Source organism: Budorcas taxicolor, chromosome 5, assembly GCF_023091745.1.
Source record: "Budorcas taxicolor isolate Tak-1 chromosome 5, Takin1.1, whole genome shotgun sequence".
In the NCBI taxonomy this organism is placed as follows: domain Eukaryota; kingdom Metazoa; phylum Chordata; class Mammalia; order Artiodactyla; family Bovidae; genus Budorcas; species Budorcas taxicolor.
Genome location: NC_068914.1, coordinates 153654553 through 153661989, shown reverse-complemented (window position 1 = coordinate 153661989; position 7437 = coordinate 153654553).

The window sequence follows — 7437 nt, the reverse complement described above, 5'->3', positions numbered from 1 at the left end:
TGCCCCATATTTACAGGGCGGGAAACCAAGTTTCCAAAGCCTCTCCTCTGCTTTCAGTCCCAAGCACATTTATTGAAGACCTGCTGTGTGCCAGGTGCCTTGCTGCTGTTGTAGGTGTAGACCTAAGGAGCCCCTGGGGTGCCGTGAGGGACAGGTGCCTGGGCAAGGGCTGGATATGGTGCAGAGGAGAGAGTAATTACCCTGGGCTGGGGGGAGTCAGGAGGCAGAACTGCAGTTAGGAAGGCTTTCAAAGAATGCCAGAGTGGGCTCTGAAGGATGAGTAGGAGCTTGCCTTCAGGACAAAGCCAGGGGGAAGAGAGTACAGTCCCAAGTAGAAAGAACTACAGGTGCAAAGGTGCAGACATGTGCCTGATACCACTGACTCTCCCAGCATATTTTATTTGTAGCACTCTGCAGTGAAAGCATGGAGTCTTAACCACTTGACCTCCGGGGAAGTCCCATCCCCTCTCTCTCTTCCCAGGCCGTGCCCCAACCCATTCTTTGACTTTTTTTTTTTTTAAATTTTTATTTTTACTTTATTTTACTTTACAATACTGTATTGGTTTTGCCATACATTGACATGAATCGTGAAAGAAAGTGAAAGTGAAGTTGCTCATGGTCTGTAGCCTACCAGCCTGGTAGGCTGGTAAGCTCAACCCCCGGTTGGGGGAACTAAGATTTTTCAAGCTCTACTATTTATGAGCTGTCTGAATTTGGGCAGTTTGTTTGATTTCTCCAAGCCGTAGTGTTCTCTTCGGTCATTTGAGTGTAAACCAAGTACTGACTTCAGAGGGTAAATATCAGGGTCAAAGTCAGCTAGGTTTCTAAAGCACTTTGCAAGAAATAAACCACGCAACAAACGCCAGCCCCGGGTCCCGTTTACAGGACACCGAAGCCCAACGAAACAAAGCAGAGCTAGGAGAAAACACAGAAATGCCATGTCCTCGGGAAGCAATCAGTCCTTTTCTGGTTTATTCCCCGACCCGAGAAGTGCAAAAAAGATTACTATTGGTAACCTCTCGCCCGAGGATGCCTTCTGGGGCGCTGGAAGTGTTCTGTATCTAGATCCGAGTGGTGGTTACATGGGTTTTTAACATACGTAAGAAATGCACTGAGCTGTACACTTGAGATGCATGTATTACCGTTTGTTAATTACACCTAAAGTAAAAGTAAAAGAAACCAACCCTGGTCGGAGAGTCCTAAAGCCAATCTCCGCTCGCAGCGCAGGCAAAGCGCTCTGAGCCGGGAGTCGTGCACCGCGCACCCAGAGCCTGGGCGAGGTTCCCAAGGCAACCGCAAGCCGCTCTGGCCGCGTCTCCCGAGTGACGAGGCGCCACCGAAGCCCCGGAGCCCGGATCACGGAACGGGAGCCATGGAGCGAGGCTGGAGGGAGAGGGCGGCTGGCCAAGGGCGGAGGGGAGAGACTCCGCGCCCTTTGTCCTTGCGCTGGCATTCCGAGGGCATCCGGCAAGCTCCACTCCCCGGCCCTGGCTGTGGCCATAAACTGCTGCTTGAACTCATCCATCCCTAGGGATTCCTTCTCGGCTTTCCAGGTGGGGAGATGGAGGGCTTGACTACTCCCCTATATCATAGAGCAAATTAGGGGCAAAGCCAAGCGCGGCACCCTGGTGGCCTGCTTTGCAGTTGTGTCTGGCAGCCAAATGGATGGCACATAGGGCTGTGTGCCGGCATCTCCTTGGGGTCTGGTTCCAACTCTGCCAGTGACCTGCTGTGTGGTCCCCTGTCTTGTCTGGGTCTCGGAGATGGGGACGATATCACCATCTCAGCACAGCTGCTACCAAGTATGTGAAATAAGGGGTGTAAAGGTGTTATAAACTCTGAAGTGCTTTGCGTGTGGCAAGGACCATGACCATCGCTAACCTACTGTCTTCTGCTTATCATCACCCCAGCCCCAACCACAGCCTGGGTGACAGCCAGCTGCACGTGAAGTTGGGGCCCGGAACTCTCCATGCCTGGAGATTTCCAGTCTGCAGGTGAGAGTTCCCTGCCCCCATTTCCTGCTTCCTAAAAAATGGGCTCTGAGATCTCTCCCAGATACCAGGGATCCTTTGGTCCCAGACTGTACGTTTAAAGGGGTTCACAGAGACATCACCCCCCATCCACCCTCCTAATCTTCCACCCTGCGGCTGGATCACAGGGGTTCTCCACTACAGGAGGACATCTGGAGGTTCCAGAACGTTTGAGGTCCCGGAACAGAACCCGGGACTACAATCCTCAGTGCCCTTGAACGCCTCACGCCGGGTGTGTTTGGACAGTTGTGTATTCATGTGCTGTGAGGCTATATATTTTGGTGTATATGTGTGTATGTGTACACATGTGCCCGGCATGTGTATGTTGGGGTGTGAGTGTGTGTGTACTTGGGATGTGTATTTGAGTGTGTGTATGTAAATGTGTGTATTAAGGGCTGTGCGGTACGTGCTTGCAGGTGTGTGTTGTATATTTGTGGCATATGTGTTTACCCATGCATCTATTTGTGTCTGATGCTGTATATGCATATTTAGATGGACATTTGTGGGTTTTGTACTTGTGGTGTGCAAAAGTGGGTGTGTGAAACTGTGAGATCTGTGATTGTGCCAGTGTGCTGGGGGTCCTGGGTGCAGGGACTCTTTCTGTCCCATCTCCCTTCATCTGGGTGACCTTCTCCTAGCTAAGGACTGTGGCTGAGACCACAGGCATCCTTCTGCTTGCTCTTGCCCTCATTGCAGACCTGTGGCTGTCCAGGTCTTGAGCTTGCCCAGGTCTTTGACCAGTGTGGGCACCGGGGGCAAAGGGTAGGTGAATGAACCTAGGGCCAGGACTCATGTGCCACCCCCTCTCTGCCTGGCCTCCTCCCCTCCCCACAGCAGGAGCAGCAGCGGGAAAGGTTGGCGGAGGGGGGCTATTTTGGGAGCGTCTCCTTAGCAACAGCTGCCACGGCCGTCTGTGGCGGTTTTTCTATAGGTGCTAAAATATTCCACCCTGGTGACTAGTGAGTGCTGGGGGGTGGGTGAGGGTGGGAGTGGAGGGCGACAGAGACCCCTGCAGTCCTCTGTTCCCAGGGCACAGCTTGCTAGGATGAATCCCCAATGTCCCTTTCCCCACCTCTGGTCCTCACCCCTCAGAATTGCTGGGGATTTAGAGCCCTGAGACAGGCCAGCTGTGTCCTGAGGTGATTTTTAATCTAAGCAGCTGGGTTTCCTCAGTTTGCCCCATCTGTAGAATGGGCTTGTCTGACTTTAAGAAACTCACTAGGTGAAAATTTCTGGACTCTGTGACTCTACTATTTCGAGGTAGACTTTTCCCTCCCCTCCCCAGCTGTCCCAGCTGCTTGGCCCAAGTTCCCTTCCCCTCCAGTCCACCTAGCTCTCTGCACAAGCTCTCAGGGCTCCTGTTGAACCAGGGAGGCCTGGTTGGGTTCCCAGAGTAAGTCGGTTAGTGGGTGCTCTGCTGGCCTGGGGTGACCTTTCCCCAGAAAATAGGAAAAGGTTCAAATCATGACTCAGACACTTGCTAACACCCTGAGCAACCCCAGGCAAGCCACTTCCTCTCTCCAGGTTTCTTACCTGTGAACTTACCTGGGTAGTCAGAGTCTCCACCTCAGTGAGTTGTTATCAGGGTCAAGTGGGAGAATAGAGAATGGGCAGGAAGCTTTGGCAAAATGTATAGATGAATGAAGGTTTTTACTATCATTCCCATCAGACTTCAGAGCAAGTCTCACCCTTGCAGAGAGCAGTTCCTGGCCACCCAGGGCCAGGCCACATACCTCAGTTTCCCCACTGGTAACAAGTGCTGTGTCGTAGAGCTCCTGTTAAATGAGACAGCACACGTGAAGGCCTAGAGCAGGGCTGGCTGATGACAGGCACTCAAAGGAGGCTTGCTTCTGTGTTCAGTTCAGTTCAGTCACTCAGTTGTGTCAAACTCATTGAGACCCCATGGATTGCAGCACCCCATGGACTGCAGCCCAGCTTCCCTGTCCATCACCAACTGGAGCTTGTTCAAACTCATGTCCACGGAGTCAGTGATGCCATCCAACCAGTTCATCCTCTGTCATCCCCTTCTCCTCCTGCCTTCAATCTTTCCCAGCATCAGGACAAAGCCTATTTACTCTTTGGGACCCCAGGCCGGACTGCTCCATGACAGATTGAGGCCTCTGAGGTCCAGCGAGGACAAGCAACTTGCTCAGGGTTACCCAGCTTCTGACACCCAAGCCTACCCCCTGCAGCCTCTGTCTCTCAAGCCTCCCCCCAACTCCCCACCCCTGCCCCGGCCCTCTATGCAAAAATGGCAAATTCTTCTTTAGTCTTTAATCATCCTCAGAATAGCCCCTTCAAGTGGATATTATCCTCCCTGCTTTACATGTGAGGACACTGAGGCCCAAAGAGGCGAGGTGAGTTGTTTAGAGTCACACGGAAGTGGGTGGTGCTGAAGAGACTCTTCTCTGGAGTCCGTAAAGCTCTCCCTGCCCGGAGGTCCCCTTTTGGCCCCTCCACACTTCCCCTCAGCCCACCATAAGCCTCCACAGGACTCCGCTCCTTACGGGAGATGAGCAGGGGAGGCCATAGACTGCAGCCCCAGGCCTAGCAAGTGGACCATCACCAGAGGTTTCCTCTCAACCCCTGTGACTCACAGCTACCAGGCCTCCTCCTCCCCTCTCACTGAAGTCACTACCCCTGAGTCCCCACTCTCTCCTTAAGCTGCCCCCCAGAGACCTAGCACTGGGTTCGATCCCAGGAAAACAGATGCTCAAGGTGTAAAGATACCCTTGTTCCCATCTCCCCCTCCTTCCCACTCCTCTTCCTTCCCCTGAACCCGTCACTCCCAAGGCAGCGACCAGGCTAAGCCTCTGGCCAGGTGAAGAGACCACAGGCCATTTGTCTCACCTGCGTCATCTCCCACTTTCAATTCATGAAAAGGTATGATAGCTACCAGGCACACATGGCCGCTGACCATTCAGGCTGCCTGAATTCCCCAGCCATTCACACATCAAAGACTCATTCCATGGGACATCGGTCCTAGTTGCCTGCCTGGGAGGGCACAGCAGGGTAATGAGGAAGTGGGGCATGGGATGGGCCATGCGCTATGGAGCTCTGCACGGGGCTGAAGGGAGGACCGAGAAGGGATGGTCCTGTTTATTGAGCACCTACTATGAGCTGTGCATTTCTAGTGCATCCACCTCACTTGATCTGTGCCTGTAAGGTGCTCACAATGGTGAGGGTGCTCATTTTATAGACAGGTTAAATACAAAAATTCGCTCAAGCTCATGCAGCTCCTAGGTGCTGTTGAGCCCAGGTTGGCCTGACTCCCAAGCCCACTTGACAAGAACCAAGCCTGTGCCTGGTGCTGGATGAGTGAATGAAGAGGTGATGGGTGATTTCTGCGGAGGGCAGCAGGAGTCCTTCCTAGGGGAGGCAGCGTGGAGGCTGCACTGGGCAACTACAGGAATTCTCAGGGCATTTCAGGCAGGAAGAACAGCATGTGCAAAAGCAGAGAGGTGTGGAGGCATCTGGTGTGTTCTGGAATCCATAGGAACCAGGGTGTATGTGTGGGTATCTGGGGTGTGGGATAAGAGTGGGACCTGACTGTACACCACATGGAGGAGACGGGACTGGAGCCTTTCAGGTGGGGAGGGTCTGCGGGGATTGGAAACCGTCATGGTGGTCCACGTGCTCTGGTTCCTGTGGCTGGCGCAACTTCAGAGAATTGGCTTGAAGGAGGAGTCAGAGATTTTGTATTCAATAAGTTCTCAGTCTGGCTTTGGGGTGCCTCAGTCTCTCTCTCTTAACTGGGGCCAGTCAGAGATGTCCAGGCTCCCAGAGAAGTCCTTCTGGCTGTCTAACTGCAGGCATTCTCTCATCCTCCTACCTTGCCTCTTCCAACCTCCTGCATCCTGAGAGTGTTGGAGTGAGGTGACAGAAAGTCCATGGAAGTGGCTGACTAGCCAGAGACTACCAAGCGCTGTGGTCTTCGCCCCATGTCCAGAGTGTGGGGCCCAAACCTTGGCGCTACCCAGGGCGAGAAGGCGCGATCTTCCCTTTTAGAGACACTCTGGGGGTAATGAGGATGCAGACAAAGAGAGCCTGGGGTTTGGTCCACCTCTGGGTGACCTTGGGCAAGCTCTCTGGTCCTCAGTCTCCCTGTCTGTAAAACGGGGCGGTGCTACCTAGCTGATTGTGAGGGTCGTTCCAGAAGAGCCACACCTCCGTCGGCGGGAGCGGGGTGTGTAAGGTCCTTAACTGCCCGTCCTTCAGGAGCGGAAGGGGACCTCAGAGGGGGCCGACCCGGCGCCACCGGGCCGGGTACCGACCCTCTCCCACCCACAGTCCCTTCGCTGCACGGAGGAACCCTCTCCACCTGCCCCTAGCGGGGTGAGGCGGACGAAAAAACCCGGCAGCGGACTGTCGGAATGGGCTCCGGGAGGAGCGCCCCTGGAGCGAGGAGGAAAACTCGGGCAGGATCTCGGGCAGGAGCGGACCGCGCGGCCCCCCAGCCCGGGCTCGGCCCCGGCCGGCGGGCGGCGGGGACCGGGGTGTGATGCCCGGTTAGGCGGAGGGGAAAGGGGCAGGGCCGGGCCCCGCGGGCCGCCCGGGGCTCCGGGGCTGGGAGGGTGGGGGGCGCGGCCTCCGCAGTGGGGCGCGGGTCACGTGTGAGGAGGGGCGAAAGTCTCGCAAAGCGGAGCGGGTGCCGCGAGTTGGGAGTTCTCGGCGCGCCGCGGGCGGCGGGAGCTCGGGCTCCCGGGCGGGCGGGCCGGGGACGCGGCGCAGGCGGCGGGGGCCTGGGTCCGAAGGCGCGGGGGGCCGCAGCGAGAGTGGGAGGGAGAGAGACAGAGACCCGAGCGAGACCGAGAGAGACAGAGACACGCAAGGGAGAGACCGGGCAGGGGTGGAGGACGGCAGGGAGCAGACTGGGAGGGCGACGGCGACGGAGACCGCGACCCGCGGGGAGAGAGACCCAGGGGGCGGCAGAGATCGGGAGAGACAGAGCCCAGCGCGCGGCGGGGAGGTGGCGGCAGAGCCCGGGTCGGCCGGCCGCGGGGGTCTAGCGGCCGGAGGCGAGCGCCGCGGGCAGGGATCGGAGCGCAAGGCGGGCGACTGCGCCGAGGGGACGGCGAGAGAACGGTGGGGGCGGCGAAGGGAAGGCGCCCGAGGCGGGGGCGGGGGGGGGGCGCCAGCGCCATGGGCCCCCGGACCCCTGCGCTCTGAGCCCCGGCCCCGGGGCCCGACGATGCTGAAGCCGAGGCGGCGCCGAGGGCGCGGCACAGGGCAACGCTGAAAAGTTGGGCGGCCCGCGGAGAGCGGCGCGGGACGGCCCGGAGACCAGCAGACCCGGGGACCGACGGACAGACCCACAGACAGCCGGAGAGGGGGGGCGGGGCCGGCCCGCCGAGTTCGCGGGGAGGGGGCGCCGGGACTCCCCTCTCCCCGCCCGGGACGCCGCCCG